Genomic DNA, 18,445 nt, shown 5'->3' on the forward strand with positions numbered 1-18,445 from the left:
TTTTCAGTTTTATTTTTTCGCTCTTCTCTCTCCAATTTCTAAATTAACCTGAATAATTTCATTTACCTCACTCACTGTCTTTGTACCATCTTATAATATTTTCTACTAATTTCTATATTTTCTGCTCTTTATAAAGGATTAGTATCTTGCATTTTGAAAGCATCAACCAAAGCCCCTATCCGTACAGGTGTTAACAGCAATGGGCTACGTAGGTCATATGAAGATGACGTAATACAATGTACTAACTGTGTTCAATAAAGAAAATCCCTCTATTCTGTATCAGATGTATTTGTCTTAATGTTCTTAATGCATAAGGATGAATCATCATGGTATTAGCTCTGCATCTGGACTACTGCAGTAAGTGGTTTGGGCACAAAGCATCACTGACAAGGACACTGATTATGGCTTCAACGTACTGGGACAACAGTGCTCGGTATCTTCCCAACATGTCAAAGAGCTACATAACATACCTACAGTTGTGGGGCTAGCCAGTTTTTGGTCTTTTAAGCTGCTCCCAAAGTAGGACCTGTGTTGTTCATCCTTTGTGCCACATTATGTGAAGCCAAATATGGCCCATGAATTCTCTGGAAATGATCTGATGCTAGACTTTCTGATGCAACGTTGATATTCCAACTTAAAACATCTGCTTATTATAAAATTTAGGCCATGTAGACACATTACATTATGTTAAATTAAATGATAAATGAAGCAAAAACCTTACCATGCTGTATTTCTCTCTTTTGAAAGCCAAAATAAATAAAAGTAATTTATTTAAGTCCTTAGCTAAACAGAGGTTAACAAATTTTAGCAATATTAAAGATAGTCTTAAAAATGTTTTGGTAGTTTTTTCTCTTCGGATTTTGAAATGATCTTTCATGTTTTCTGAATGTCTCCTTCTCTGTGTCTCCTTTTTCTCCTCTTATCTGTTTATTCATAATTTAGATCCAGTAAAACAGATCCAGAAAATATATACATGTGTATATCTATATTTTTCTCCTTTAGTTCATCATCATTGACCTATTATATAGATAAGTGTCTTTTCTGCCAATGCCTTTTTTTCATTTGTTTCTGACTTTGAATGCTGTGAACAAGTATGCAATTTCCTTTGCTATATTAAAACTAGCCTTTTTTCCCTCTTAGTGCAGCACAACCAAACAAGGACAGTACAAGGACATAGAAACCATCATGAAATGCCTTTTATTTCACAGCCCTTTTCATCTGCTCAACAAATAACAGAAACCATGGTTAATCATTGCATACTTCTGGTTCCCTGGGCACTCATGGAGCTCTCCATATGGCCTGTTCAAAATGGAGGCACTTGCATATATCAGATCTAAATTATGCAAAGAAATATGATCATATAGTGGAACAGAGTAATAATAGAAAAGATACCTGCTCAACAAAAGCAGAAACCTAGCTAATAATCACTCTACATTTCCAACTCCCAGTGTAGGAAACCATTGTACTAAACACATAAATCTCCATTCTGACATTAATTTCATAATCTTTAAAACATATTCACTCTTGAGCTTTAAATATTGTTCCTTCATGCAAGGAACTCAATAGCACAATGAATAATTATTTTGTTTTCTTCATTCCTCTTGTTTTTGTCTTTTGTCTTTTTTTCACCTTGTTCTTCATATGACCAAGGTCCTCTAAGTCCTTTTCTTTTCCTTTACCAGTTATTTTGCTTCCCACTCTTATTATTATTTTCTACATCCTTTACTATTTTACCACGTTTTTCATCCTCTAAGATATGTGATATTTCCTAGCAAATACAGTAAATGATTATTTTCTACAGCGAATAGTTTAAAACAATTTTGTTTGGGTACTGTAGGCATCGCAGTGAACAACCTGTGGAGAAGGTTAGAGATACATGTCACCAGTGAGCAAAAGTGGTTTTGATTAAACTTTTTTGCTTCAGCAGGTTTTTAGATGGTACATTAGTGTTATGAACCAGAGGTACTATTAAGCAAGGAAGGCAGGCCAGAGCAAATAAATGAGTCCATTCCTAGCTGGCAGTAATAGGCCAGACTCTCAGCTGCTGTAAACTAGCCTCAGGAAAGTGATGCCAGATCACTCACTGGGCAAATACGCACCTGGGTACAGGTATCATGGGTATCAAGGGCAACTAAAGGATGCAATAGCTGCCGCAGAGTAGCCTGTTCAGATGAAAGGAAATTATTCAAAACATTTTAAATCTCCACTCCCCACCTCCCCTTAAAAAAAAAAAAAAATGCAACGTAAAATAATATTTTGACTGAAAATTTAGAAAATTTAGAAATCAAGAAATGCCAAAACTAAGTTTCCCTGTTAATTCAGCTGGCACGTGTTGTGGGCCTAAGACTGAGCCTGATTAATGTCAGTGCCTACCTCAGCTGGAGGACACTTGGCAGGTTGAAAAGGTGTGCAGGAAAATTATATGTGCCTTAATTCAAAAAGTAGTATAGATAGTATTTTACATCTGGAAGGGAGTAAGTAAGAAATTAATAATAAGTTTTCTTTCTCCTTTTTATGTTCAAGGTTTGGTTGCTACAGCTTGTAACAGGCACACTAGTCACATATTAGCACATTTAACAAGGTTCAGCAGATCAGATAAAAATTACTGGAAAAAAAAGCTTGGAAGAGTGAGCTAATTAAAAACTTTAGGTAGCTATGGGAGTGATGTGAAGGGGACAAGATAAAAAAAATCCACACATAATCTAAGACTAGTATTTGCTTGAACCATGGCAAAAGTACCCCAACCACCCATATAATAATCATTTAGATTAGTCTTTATTCTTGCCAGATCCCTCTTCTCCACTAAATAAAGCCTTTTTCTTGACAGCTACACTATAGTGTTTCTCCAAGGCAAAAGGACTTCATTTTCCTACTTAGTATAGAAGTAGCAAAGACTATGTGCTGTTGCACATAGTCTTAAATTAGGTAACCATATACTATTTTTCCGTGGGACCTAAGCCTTATTCAGCACATAAGATGGACAGTTACGTGGACATGAACCAGAGTTGTGCCATGGGAAGAAGAAAAAGTAAGTGAATACAGCTAAACTTTGTGCCAAACCCAGGACATCAACTGGTACTTTGAGATTTAAAGGTGCAGAACAAGCAAGTGCAGCTACAAACTTATCATTCAATACCTACTTTATGTTGACAAAGTGAATACCAGAGCTGGTTGCTGAGGAGATTCTTTCTGATAGATTTTGAAGATATTATATATGAGTTCCAACAGGGCAGAATTGACTGTCGTGCTGGATTCAGCAAGGTTGGCCCGAGTCACCTTCATCGGTGAGTTAGACCAACTTTGTATGGAAGGAGACAAGGCAAATTCCCTGTGTTTCCTTCCTGTGGCTTTGCAGGGACGTATCAATTGCCTGCTGAGTGGTAATAGTAGTTCATACTGCTCTACTCACTTGCAGGAACTGGGAAAGAAGTTTCTGAAACATGTCTTAATTTGTTTTTAATGTTATTTTAATATAAAATATATACTAAATATTGTATACTTTTTTACAGTATTATAGAGTTCCTTTTGTTCTTAAAACTATATGTTAAGAGGCAGACATACATGTTTTTTAAAATAAGTTGATCTTGCACTTGAAGCTCCAAATCATAGTGTGAATTGTTCCATAACCAAATCTTCCATTAATGGAAGATATCAACTATCACCCTTAGGGTTATGTACTGTTAAATATGTAATAGATCTGAGCCCCTGCCTAAGCTAGCACCTTTATTCAGAATGGACTCAGGTAAACATTTTCTTTCTTAAACAGCTTTTAATGTGAAACTGTTCTTGGTATTGCCAGATAAAATTTACCTAATTGTATGCATAAATGCAATTGCCTATGTGCTAATGAGGACTGATGATCTCCAGGAAGCTAGAATTGGTTCTGAGACTTACCTTCACAGTATCCCCTCTTCCACTAGGGAATGGAAGCCAGATCGGTCCTTCTTCTACTTTGATACATGCTGCAGTTCAGCCCCTTTCTGGAAAACTGTACAGCCTTGCAATGCAGATTCACTCCATTGGAATATACTTTCATCAGCTGCACCTGTATAATGTGTCTCCTGTTTAATGTGTCCAAATAATTTTAGATACGTTGAATTTTAAGCTTAATTGTCACTGGCACTAAGCACAGGTAAGACAATTTGGCTAAGACTTTAACATAACAACTCTAAACATGCAAGGAACTTAAACAGTGTTTTCTCTTTGTCTGGATTTGGTTCTGTAGCATTCAAATGAAGATTTGAATTCCACGTCCTGCTCTTGGTACAATGCATCTTTCTTCCCCAGGGAAGTTAGTATTACCTCAATTAGATAAAAGCTATATTTTTACAAACATCTAAGTAACATTGTCACATTGTTGCAGTCCTAAGAGTGGCATATAAAGAAAAAAGCCTGCCTCCTAGTACTGCTGTTTCTACCAGCTATGCTATTAGTAGAGTTTGGTAAAGGTAATTATTTCTTTAGGAAAAGGGATTGTCATTTAGCTTAGCCAGGAGCTAGCTCTTTTGCCTTAAAAAGTGTCTGATTCAACTGTATCCAGTACTTCGTAAGTTGTTTTTCTTTCCATTTTCCTTAAGGACAACCATCACAGTTTGATCAGTGAACAGAGGGACTGTATTCCGGTGAGCGTCTGTGCTCACAGAAACACACACACACACACACACACACACACACACACAGAGGCACACATACGCACACCCTTCATAATACCAACCAGAGTGGAGGAACAGAGAAAAATCACACTACTCCACAGCGCTTCCTCACCTCCTCTCGCTGGCTGGAACTGAAGGCCTCTTACAACACTATTTTTCCTTTTATCTTCCTTCTTTCCCACTTGCAAATCTCTGTCCTGAGATTTGAAAATCTGAGAGGTTGATTGCTTCTCAGCCGTTTTAGGAAATTCCTTTTTTTTTTTTCTTTTTCAAAAACTTCCTACTTTCAGTTAAATTTTATCAACTTTTTTAATATTCCTCTGCCTCAACATGGCTAACAAGTGCATATTGTTTTCTACCTGTTTTTAAGCCTGTGTCTCTATTTTAGGGCACCAGATGTTTCTCTGCATGAAAATAGTCTCAGGAGGTCGCTGATTTCCTAGTTACTCTGTGTATTTCGTTTCAAGGTTCTGAACTGGACATGGCAATACTCAAGAATCAGCATGGAGTGGAATTCATTAGAGATATACTGACTTGGACTGCAAATTGCTGCAAAATGACAGAGCACACATTTTAACCACAAATTTGTTTAGAAAGTGTTTTAATGCAGATCATTTTTAATATTTTGTTAATAGCACAAGGAAGAGAAGTCTAAGGTTCTCATGCATGAGTTTACAGAACGGCTTTAAGTAGGTAGAGAGAAAACACAAAGAACTAATTCAAGGTGAAAAAACTCAGGCATATGGAGCCATATGGAGGATGGCCTAGATAAGAACAAGAGAAAAATTCAAAGCAATTAGTTGTGAATCTCTGGGAGAACAGCATGGATATGAATTTATGAATGTTGCTTGTCTCCATCTCAATTTGAATTCAATTTATCACTTATCCCCTTCTCTTCTAACTTGCTTTAGTAGTGCAGAATAATAAAAAGAAATAAATCTTCCTACTCTTTTCCTATTTTGAATAGGAATTAATCAAATTGACTGGTTGTTCTGCATAATACATTTTGTTGTGACTGTTTTTGCCAACGCATGTAGATTTGATGCACTGTGTGATTACGGTTTCTGCAAATCTCAGACACATAATCATTTCTTTTCTTAAATATAGTGAGAACAGATAAGATTCAACTAGACTCCTAGGAAAAGTATTTGAACTTATACACATTTGGTGCAATGCTTCAACATTATGCATACACATCCACATGCATATAGTGAGCTGCTTCACTGGAAAAGGGACCTGAAACTTCTTGTAGAGTTAAATTGATGTCAGGGAAAGTTTTGGTTGAGCTGAACTTGAGAGAGATGTCAAAACTTGCCTATGGGTTATCAAAATTTCATAGTGAAAGATCTGCACATCCTAAGTAGATTGCGATTTTTCATATTGGCTTAACAAAATATTGATTGAAAAGAATAAAAACTCTACAGATTTGTATTAAAACAAAGAAATAGCTTAAATTCACTGTCTTGGAAATTTCCATCAAGCTCTAATTCTGACAATGAACAAAAGCCAGGATAAAGGAAGTAGAATACTGACAAGAAGAGTTCAAGTTCATTTTCCAGCTATGTTTGAAATTGAACTGTGTGGTCTCAAAAATATGCAGAACTATAGGGTACTTTCTCAGTCAGTCCCCTGCTAACACAGGCAGCTGTGTCTTTTAGTGCCTCTCACAGACTAGGTGATCGTTTCTGCTTGTGTTATCTACCTATAAACCCAAGTAGCTATGTCTGCAAACATATTAAAAGATTTAAATAGTATATGAAAATGTTTTCAGATCCATAGATTACAGATACTAAGGAAGCCCTGAACATTTAGGAGTTGTAATAGTGTTGTATTTATCAGCGTTTTTCTCCTATACTTTGATCTTCACATTCACTTTCCATTTAAAAGCAATAAAATACTGAACAATTCTCTCAGATGTGGTTTCTACGTAGGAATTCTCAGTTTTTTCATGACAGCACTGGGATAACAAATGGATATATGGCTGAAATACAAAGAATCAGAATTGTATAAATGCAATTAAAAAGATGATATCTGATCTCCTTATTTACTCCGGAGAAAGTCACAGTTAAGCAAACAGTTTGCATTTCTCCTTACCCAAAATGTGATTTGACCAGGGCTGTGAAGCTAAATGTATGTCTAATTACTTGGTTAATCAAGACCTTATGTACATACCACTGTTAAAGACAGTAAAGATGTGCAAGAACATGCCTACATTTTCCTTTGTATTTACTAGCCATCATATGAGCTCACAGTTTATCAAAGACCCCATTGTTTTTGGTTCCCAGACAATGGTTGTGAGGAATTGACTAAAAGACCAAATGTCACTCACAGTTATTACCTGTGTGGCTCCATTAATTTAAATGGAGGCACTTACATATGCAAGGTGAGAAGCATTTGGCCCATAAACTGTGTACTAACCTACAGAAGAAGTAGACTTGTATTGAGATCTAATATTCACATACTATATAACGTATTTGTATATGATCATTTACAACTGCATAGATAGCAAAAATGAAGATGCATGTTGTCATAACACAGACAGTATTGGAATGCTTCTCCAGCCCGCTCCAATGTCTATATTAAAATGCAGAGGAGAAATGTCATGAGTACACTTCTTGAAATAGAATAACACATCAGTAACAGTGTTTAAAGAGACTCTGTTCCAGAAATGAAATGTTCATTTCATTTACACTGAACCTGAGGTGTTTTTTTTGCAGGAGGGAGGGGGAGACAAGAGGGAATGTTGCCAAGTGAGCGAAGATGGGGACGGTTGCAAAGAAACATTTAGTCAGTAAAACACCATGCTTTCTCATAATGTCATGCATCTCACTCACAATAATTTTTTCTTATTAACTGCTTGGGAACAATTTATTTTCCTCTCAGGCTATGAAGGCAAGTGCAAGTGTAGCAGACTCTGGTTGGAGCTGATAAGCCACCCTATAGAAGCAACACTGCTGGCATGATGAGATTTGTTAAGAGGACAATATCCCATTGGCTCAGACAAACCATGCTGTGTATCAAACCTATCAACAATAATATCTGCAAAATAATGCCTTTATGTATCTGCCAACTGCCACAGAAAGCTCTCTGGTGTTCCCTTGGCAATGTGGTTTGATTTTAATTTTTTTTTTTTTGAGTTGACATATACAACAGTTAAAGGCTCACCTGGTCTCACTTATATTTTACAGTATTTTTAAACTCAGCTTCTAAAACACTAAGCAGAAAACTGTACTAAATAAAACACAAAATGATTAGTCACTGCTGCAAAAGAAAAATCAGCCTTTTCAACATAAACAAAATAAAAACAACACATTTGCATTAAGAATGTTTAACTGAACTGTGTGATCTTAAAAGAGCATAAATAAAACAAAAGTCTTCTTATCTCATGATTAAAACTATATCTCCATTATCATCATCATTGTTTTCAAAATACCATTTCTTGCCTTTTAAGTGATTATGTTTACTATCTATAAAACTGTTTCAGATGTCATGCATTTGAACACTGAGGGACAAATCCTGCTAAGATATTTTTTATATTAAAATAAAATGTTCAACTGTTTGTAATGAAAATTTGTGTTGGTCAAGGTCAGTAGGGAAATATAGTTTTATTTTGGGAAAACTACTATCCAAGACAATAGAAGTTTGATCATAGGAAGTAAATTTACATCTCAAACAGTTATGAAAGAAAAAATAAATGCGAAAGTCTTTTAAAACTACAGGCTGAAGCTTACTTTTATGTACTTAATATTCACATTCTGGCAGGAGGAATGAGGAGCTTATAAAATTTCTGGGAGAGTATTTCCTGTCAAATCTGTTGGTAAGTCTCAAGTTGAACAGTTCAATAATAGTTTGAGTGGCAATATCATGAACAATTCACATAGAAATCCTATTTCTCTCTCCACTTATTTCATTACAAATTTTTCTGGGAAATCAGTGCTTATTTGAGTGGACTGTTCAGCTTAGATCATAAATACTGGACTCCCTGCAGAGCTTAATTTGTTTGAAAATAAATTTCTTGCTGCAAATTTTGCAAGTATCTCGCTTTTCATTGTAAAGCACAGCTTTCATATCTATAAAATGGGAACACAGTATTTCTGCACTGGGGACAGGGAGGGTGGGCGTGAGAATTCATTTATTGAATATAGGAAGCATTCCTCTCACTATTCACCAGAGTAATGTAAGAGCAACATTTAGGCAAAGGGACCGGCAGATAAGCATCTCCTATTGCAATGAAAATTAACATAATATTTCATTCTTGTTCAGATACTGTTTTCCTGGGGTAGGCTGAAGGTGTCTGTCTTGCTCATTAGCTCCTGTCTGCCACTCCTGCTGCAGTCTTGACAATACCTAAATCCTTACTACTGTACTACACCTCCTCTCCAATTCCCAGAGCCCACCTGCCACATCTAATGAATCAGAGTGAAGCTGCAATTAGTTGGATCTATGTAAACGGGGGATGGAGAGGGGATGGGATTAATGAAGAAGTAGGACTAAACCCACTCCCCAGCTGAAATCTCACATTTCTGGCACAATTATATCATGCCACCACTCACATACGGAGCACTCCCCAGCTGAAATCTCACATTTCTGGCACAATTATATCATGCCACCACTCACATACGGAGCCATGTTTGCTCCTGTTCTTCATGACCACACATGGAAGTTGGCCACACAGACAGTGGCTGAACTATGCAAGGACTCAGAGACTGTGTATGCAAGCTGCTCCTGTGCCCTGTGTGGAGAATACACACATGTGCAGGGGTGAACGATGGATTAACTCCAGCAAACTGATACTGTCACTGCAGCAACTTTCCTAAAAGAGAAATTTTTTTTATTATTTTTTTCTTTCTTTTTTTGACTTAAAAACTGATAGGCATCTCCATGGTTACAGTTCACTATCAGTCCTCTACCTTCAACCTTTTGAAACGAAACCCTTCAAACACTGGAAGCACCTCTGATGCTTTCCCCTTACTTTTCCTCCAACTCTACATAAGCGGGGCTGTTTTATGCATGGAAGAGCAGTGGACATGTATACTGTTGTCTCAGCCTTGCAGAACATGACGATAGCTACTTCCATGGAGGTCACATACCTGCAGATTCCAGCAAAATAAAGTCTATTCTTTTCAGTGGTCCCAGACAACAGGTTTTGACCAGGGGCTCAAATAAACATTATCCATTTAATCATGACGGACAAGGTCTGAGGCTGTCAGCTATAGCTGTGAAAAAGAAAAACTACAGAATAAAAAATGTTCCATGAAGTTCAACAGTTATGCTGCTGGTTGAAAGCCTATTTTGCCTTGTTTCTCCACAGATATCCAACACCCAACACACAATGAAGCGTTAAGCAGCTCTGCCTCCCTCTGCTGAGATCTATCTGTTGGAAACATTTAATAAGGAGCTCTTAGCTCCCCTCAGTATTTGGGCTGTGATCTGTCATCCTCTTTACATGGGCCACTCCGAGGGAAGAGGTTTTTTATTTAACTTAATAAATGAATGCAGCCTTTTCCAAAATGAAGCTTATTTATTGATTAACACCTTTGATTAATGCAAGCAATTTATGAAGATTATACTCACAGTGTTCAGTTCAACAAAACACTTAAGCTTATGCCAAACTTTAAAATCTTCTCTAGTAAAACATGTTAAAAACATAATTTCCTTACTGTAGCAGAGCTGATACCAAGAAGCAGAAGCAAAAGCAAAACTCTCTCTGTTAAAGGACACTTCACACCACTGAAATGCTATCGATAGCAAGCAAACAGTTCATGAGCAGGTTGAAATTTGTCTGTATAAAGAGATAACGAAACAGCTGACTAACAATTTTTTAACAATTACAGTTTGATACCACTCATTGCACTGCAGCTTAAGTTTTCAGTTGCACAAAATGGCATTGAGAGCTAGTCTGGAATATTTGTAGCTGAAATCATGTCCAGAATTCCTTTCATAAAAGTATACCCTTTGAATTCAGCTTCTGAAGAAAATATTCTGTATGCTCTTGGACCTCAAAGGTTGTGTTTTACATTGCTTGTAGTCTCAAAGTATCTTTCAGACTATCGACAAAATGCAAACTGTCCTCTGGCAGCTACTGCTCCCAAAGTCTTTCTTAGTTTTGTCTGCTTGTCTATCACATCTTTGGCATTTGCGTCAGTAAGTAAAAATCATAAGAAGAGGCAGACATTGACATCTTCATGCCATCATCCAAGCAGCAACTCCTGCAGGAGAATTATATTTAGTGTCATGCTCCGGCTGCCCACTGAAGTGTACCTCCAGTTTATCCCAAGACCTGAAAAACTGGCATCCAGCACTGTTAAGCGGCATACTGCCATACTGACAGATGGGCATGAGTTTGAGCAGCCAAGAGACGGAATATGATATCTAATGTGCATTTCAATTGTTGCTTTCCCAGCCAGGAATGTCACATCTGCAGCTTGTTCCCAGTGCTTACGCCTATGGCTAAGGGGATACACCATCACTTGTTCAGCTCTGAGGTATATTCATTTAGAAAACTAATGTCTGTTGTCCCTGGCATGAGACATGGTTTCAGAGATTTAGGATTATCTGTCTACAGAGGAGTCCCTTTTTCTTTGACTGTCTATCAATGGCTTCCATTGAATTGGCTGGTAAAAAGCACAGTATGTCAAATGAGTGGGTGAGGAAGGTGTCCAGAAGTATTAACAAGATAAAATTAAGTTTTTAAGCAACCGTTGTTACTGATCCATAGCACTGAATGAATGGTGCAATGCAAAATCCTTAATATGCCATCAAATTGCAGAGAATCACACAGAACCATCTAGGCTTGAAGGGACCTCTTGAGATCATCTAGACCAACCCTGCTGCTTAAGCAAAGTCAGCTAGAGAAGATAGGCTAGGACCATGTCCAGACAGCTTCTGACTATCTCCACAGATGGATTCTCCACAGATGGATTCTCCACAGCCTGTGCTCAAACTGTTCCAGTGTTTGACTACTCTCACAATAAAAAGTTTCTTTTGTATTCAGATAGATTTTCACGTTCCTTAATTTGTGTTCATGGCTTCTTGTCCTGTCACTGAGCACTACTGAGAAGAGTCTGACTCCCTCTTCTTCATTATCTCTCATCAGTTATTTTACACATTGGCAAGATCACCCTTGAGCCTTCTCTTCTCCAGGCTAAACAGTCCCAGCTGTCTCAGCCTTTCGTCACAGGAGAGATACTCTAGTCCTTTCATCATCTTTACAGCCCTTCGCTGGATTCCTCCAGCATGTCCATGTCTCCCTTGTATTGGGGCACCCAGAACAGGAACCAGCACCCCAGGCATGTCCTCGCCAATGCTGAGTAGAGGGGAAGGATGTCCTCCCTCAACCTGCTGGCAACACTCCTGTTAATGCAGACCAGGATGTTGTTGGCCTTCTTTGCCGTGAAGGTGCACTGCTGGTTCATGAACAGTTGTCCACCACAGCACCAAGGTCCTTCTCTACAAAGCTGCTTTGCAGCTGGGTGGCCCCAGCACACAGGGGTACATGTTCTTCCGCAGATGCAGGAATTTGCATTTCTCTGTTGAACTTCAAGACGTTCCTGTCAGTCCAGTTCTCCAGCCTTTCCAGGTCCCTCTGGATGGCAGCACAAACCTCTGCTGTATCAGCCACTCCTCTCAGTTTTGTATCATCTGCTACTTGCTGAGGGTGAACTCTGTCCGATCCTCCAGATGATTAACGAAGACATCAAACAGCGTTGGTCCCGGTATCAATCCCTGTGCTACAGCACTAATGACTGGCTTCCCTGGGCCTGACCTTTCAGCCAGGTCTCATGTCTAATACTTGCATATTTCCAATGAAGGTTATCAGAAGCAGGTTTCTACACTATACATAGAGATTTACATAGTTCTTTTTTTCTGGCTGCAGTGTATGCGTCCCCAGAAGTTAAGCTTTACTACTGAGTCCAAGCAACGCAGAACATGATGGTGCCAAGATTTATGCTTCTAGAAATAATTCATTTCATTCTTATTTGGTAGTTATGCTAATTCTGGTCTTTCTGTTCATACACACTTGTGCCAAAGTAGGTGGAAACTGGGTGCGATTTAACTTTTCATCCACATGTGAGAGTAAATCAGAGCAACCAATTTCATCCTAGAGAATTTGGATTCGGGTGCCAAACATAAGCGGAAAATTGTGAAATGAGATTTGCTAAAACAATTTCAGTAGAAAAATATTAATAACATGCAAAATGAAAGGTTTGATGGCTCCCACTAATTAAGTCTCAACTAAAGTGTTACTGTAGCTCCCAATAACTTGTCACGTTTCTCTTCCAAAGCTAAAACAAAGTAAATTTGGGTGAATTTTAAGAAAATAATATTTTTTTGACCAGGTGACTCACAGTTTAGTTATAAGGAGAATATACTCTCAGTTATGCTGCCATTCATATCAGTAGTTTTTAAGTGACCCATCAAAAGATAAAATTTAATGTTGCTATTCTATCCTTTGGCCATGAGTATTTTTTTTCCTGAAGCTGAATTCATGAATGCTCTCTGAAACAGCATTGTTTGTGTTTGACTCTCTGTGACTCTGGATCACTAGTTTAATACTCTGTGCTGCTTTAACAGGAATCCACATCAAAGTGGTAAGCTTCCTTCTGCTACATCAGACAATAGAGTTGCTAAAGGATAACAATGCCCCCTGGGAAGAAAGTGAAAACGCATTCCTAAACTCTTGTAAGTCAGACCAACATTGTAGCATTCTCTGTATTTGGAGGCAGAATAACATCAAGAAAAGCTGTTGGAAAGGGACTTGTCAGATACTAAACACAAAGTGCAAGTTATCAGGATCAGAAAAAGTTTTATTTCTATTTGTTACAATTTCAAAGCAAATAGCTCCACGGGGTTAAAAAAAAAAAGCAGTAACTTTTAAGTGGGAGATGAAGCCTCTGTATCTGGCAAGTGAGGGTATTTCTTTCTTATAAATTATACTCTGTAATCCATTTGTATATGCAGAGACATAAACATATCTATTTGTCAAATTGTATATATCAAAGCAGACAAAAGAGTCCTCCACATAGGTTTATAAAAAGATAGCACATCTTAGAGGTATAATATTTATTGAATAAAAAAAAAGTGGCTTTCGAGTATTTATTCTCTGCTATACTTTTTACTGAACGATCAGCTTTTAATATTAAGAGGAAAGCCTTACAGAAGACAAAGCTGCAAGAGGAGTCATAGATTCCAATAACCCTTTGTCCATCTCTAAGCTTTCAACCCTGTATTTCTTTTATTTCTCAGATGAAATGAAATGCATCAAACCCAGTTCAGTTTCTGCCTTTTAAAATATGGAAGGTGAAAAACAGGGAAACTGTGGATAATGTGGTAAGCAAAAAAAAAGCTCTGTGAGAAGGGAATCTTTGTTCTGTATCAGCCATTGTCAGAAAAGAAAAGCGGTTGCTCAAAAAGAGAAATGAGATACTACGTTTTCTTTTTAAATATAAGGGATAATAACTTCTACAAAAGCGTAAGTGTGATATGTAGATCTCCATGGAAAAAGTATTGTAACAGAGGCAGGGAATAGTGGTGATGATGGTTATGGTAATAGAACAAAGACAGAAATATTGCACAAGGATATGAGTATGAGTGTCAGTTGATTAGGCAGTACCAAAAAATGCTTCCGAACAACATATGAGGACAAAAAATCATGGATATTTCACGAAGCAGTTAGCAAAATTTAAGTCAATGTCTAGATTTTTGCGAAGATCAACTCTTCTGTGTTTAGCCACTACACTCACGTTTATTTACCGTCTTACCAGAGAAAACTTCCCATGTGAGCCAGGGCGTTTGTTGCAGTCCCCTCATCAGCCTGACTTTCAGTTCCAAGTGTTGGAGGCACACGTAGACAAAATCTATTTGCCATTTCTGAGGCCTGCTGAAATTCACGTCTGACTGTGGACCTGGCTCTGTAAGCCTTTGATGGCTTCTCTCACAGACTGACCCCATCTTCTTCTGGAATATATTGGGATATTTTTCTTCTGTTGGTCATTCATATTCGCTGCTTTTAGGTATGGCCCTGCCCTCCATCCTTCTCTTCAGTGGAGACAGAATCAAATACCATCATGAGAGCCTTCCTAAAGGCACTTATCTAATTTCTCTTCATTATTCCAGCTGAGCTGAGTTGCACTTTTTCAGCCACGTGTGGATTTGCATTGAGCTCCTATCACTCCTTTTTAGAACTTTGTCACCCCATATTGCCTTAGTGGACATAAAAAATCAAATCCCTTTTTTCATGTACTTATCTGTACTTTTCTTCCTTAGCAAAGAGACCAAATTCATATTAATCTGAAACATCTGGCCTGGTACAACTGAAACAGGGTCTTTGTTAGTAGCTAAATAGAGCTATAATTCTCCACAGACAGAGAAGAGAAGAATTCGAGCTTTTTGTCCATGCCTAAACTTCCTCCCTCACCAATTTATATCAGTAATTAATTGTCCTAAACAGCAAATGATCTCATTACTGAAATGGGGGGTTATGATTGTCTATTTAGGCTTGTCCAAAATCTGACAACCACCCGTCAAATGAAACAGAAATGCTATTCCTTGCTTTTGCAGCTTTTTTGAGGCAAAGGTACACAGCCAAGGCAACATAATAACTTTATTAAGAGCTTCTATATTTTTGATTTATTTCATTGCATGGAACCTTATTACTTGTTTCTGAAAATGATATAAAAATATATGTATGTTCTGGTTATATTTCTTACTTTTCTCAGGTAGTAGCTAAATTTGAATATCTTCTGTTGGAATTCATATTGATTCTATAATGATCTGACTTATATTGCCTTTCTAGGATAAGTCCAGCAATGAAAAAGGACCTCAGAGATAGGTTGTTATCAGGCATAAACAGGAACAGAATACCTTCACACTTTTACTATTTTATCTGCCTTTTTTGAAAACTGGATATACAGCCATCTCTTTTTGAAAAGTCCTCTGGTTTCTTTTCAAAGCTCCAAACAAATGAAATGAATTCACAGAGTTTGTTTGACTTCTCCCTTTGTGTGTTTAATACTTCAGTGCAATATAGTGGGTTGATACCAGAAGCTTTCTTGTTTGAATATTCCTGATGCCTCTTGGAACCTGTCAAAATCCTATTCCTCAACAATGAGCTCAACCAATGGCTGATCACCTTTACTGAGCTCTTAATTAAAGCACTCGTCAAAATATCTCACCACCTATCTATAACTACATTCTGCATAAATGTGTATTCGATTCATGTGATATTTCCATTTTTGTGCTTTATCAGGCTTTGTTGTTAATATTCTTGCCTCCATACGGTGACATCCTCGCAGAATGACCTCACCTTATTAGTATTTCTATCCTGTTCCATCTGCTCTGCCAAGCTAGGCAAGTATTGTCATTAGCATTGTTTTATCAGTCTCTTGGCATTTGTTTTATCTTGATCACATTCCTCAGCAGGAGTCTGACTCCCTTTCTGAACACATGCTGTTTTTACACTGCTGGCAGACAGTGTAAATAATTAACCTCTTTACCATTCAGTTTTGCCCACAAAAATGGCTTCAAAAGGCATTTACTCTGCCTTCCTTCACACTTGCCCAGAGCACAGAAATCACAGCCTGAGCGTCTCTGTTAACCTTATTGCACAGTGGTACCAGCCACGCTAGAATTAAGCAGAGTTTCAACCATTCGCCTGGTCACAGAGTAGAAGTGACATGGGCTTAGTGATAGTACCTAGAATCCAGGCAAATGAGTTTTATCCCTCTTTCTGTTTCCACGTTTTAAGCAGAGAACCAGCTGACTATTTTTTGGCCAACTGTACCTTTCACAAATATCCTTCTGTTCAGCTACAGTGTGCTCTAGAGTAGTAATCTCAGGCAATAAGCCCTTCATCTGCTCAGACACAGACCTATTAAGTAACACGCTTTTCTATTCTTCCCCAGCACTTCCAGGTAATTAGATTCTGGAACCAAGGATGCAACGTGGCTTTCCCTAGATAGAGTAAGAACTTTACCTGGGATATTCAAGCAGCACAGCTCTGCTGACATCACTTTATATCAGCTGAGGATCTGGCCCATTGATTCTTTACTGAGACATGAGTATAATCAGTACCATTAATATCTTGCCAGAAGGCGCTAATTCTACTTTTACAGCTTATTGTTTTTTGTAATTTTTTCAATTGTCTTTGCTGCTGATTGAAAGAGAATGCTTGCATTACTGATTTCAATGAGGCTTAGAGGAATAAGAATGTAAAAAAACAGGCTTGCATGTGGAGACACTTCTGAATTTATAGTATAAATTTTGGTTCATCTAGACTACATTTGGAAGGGTGACTTGGTGCATAATTTGTGGCAATTCTATGGGCCATTTTGTGCCATGCATTATTTTACCAGCAGATAAAATTTTTCTCTATAAAAGTAGAAACCCTCACATTCTCCTCCATTTGTCTGACTTAACCAGCAAAATAGACAGTGAAAAAAATGCAAGTGAAATAATGTTTTTTGAAAAAACAGGGTATTATTCAATAAACAAGCTAACAGATGAACACTGTTCAAGCACAAATATTGTATGGCAATAGAAAGATGCTGCTGAATAAGAAATAATTGGTTTACGAAGACAGAGTTGTTTTCTGTGTTGTTCTGCACTCCTCTGTTCTTAATTTTCCCCGTTTTTCCTTCCTGCCTCTAATCTGACTTTCCCTCTGTATGGGGTGGATAAGCCCCTCATTGCTCTTTTTCCTTTCCTTTTTTTTCTACTTTTCCTTTTCTTCCAACTGCAACTGGATTTATCTTTATCACATGATCAGTTTTCAACCATAAGCACCTTTTAAAATGCCTGCTTTTTTTCAATATTGAGGCATTTTCAGTCTTGAACAAATGCAGTTCCAGTTGCATTACGTGGCCATTGTGCGAAGTACAATGAAACAAACATGACAAGTCCTAAGAGCAAGTTAGGAAATCCTGCAGTCTTTCACAGAGTCAATCGCCCTCAGAAGAGGTGAAATAGCTGAATTTACTGAGTCAGTCTAAAAATAAAGTCTCTGAGCATGCATATTTCCCTTCCCACATCCTACAGCACACATGTTTAGAAAATAGGGTACCCATTTTAAATGCAGTAATATGTATTTTTCCCACTAACTAGGCCAATGAGTTTCCACCAGTTTGATTTCTGGGCCTCCCAGATTGTGTCCATGACATGCAGACTTCCAGCCAGGATCAGGAAATATTTTTTCCCTACTGAAGACTGGAGTAGGATTTTCAGCCTTTCTCAGCTTGCGTTTAAGTGGTACCTAGTACTATCTGGCAGAAACCAGCTGTTCATCACTGGTTACCTTGTTAGTGTTAAAGTGGTCAGGAAAGCAACAAGTTACCAAGCCCACTTTTTTGGGGAATGTCATGAATTCTTGGGGAAGCCAGTGAGAATCTCTACCAGTATTTCATTAATTCCCCAAATTGGTGAAATGTGGCAAAAGGCAGGCAATTCAGCTGTAACACCTTTGATGTCTGCAAAGAGTGCTATATGGGACACTTAAATTATTGCATGTATAGCTTTATTCCCAGTCGGTATGGTGCTAAGTATATCCAGCTCTGAAACTACATAACACGTACATCACCTTTGGGTATGGCTGGGTTTTATTCCCAGCAGTATTCTGGCAGCTGGACGTTGTTTGAGTTCTGTCAAAACCCGTTTTCACAGAGATGCAGCAGGACTCAGCAGAAAGAAAGATGGTTGCATGTTATCAGTTGAGGCCCACTGGGAAAGAAGCTACATGGACACTGGCCAAAACAAAAAATAAACACTATATAAAATGTCCAACCATTTTGATAGCCTAG

The sequence above is a fragment of the Tauraco erythrolophus genome, chromosome 7 (genome assembly GCF_009769465.1).
Source record: "Tauraco erythrolophus isolate bTauEry1 chromosome 7, bTauEry1.pri, whole genome shotgun sequence".
Classification (NCBI taxonomy): domain Eukaryota; kingdom Metazoa; phylum Chordata; class Aves; order Musophagiformes; family Musophagidae; genus Tauraco; species Tauraco erythrolophus.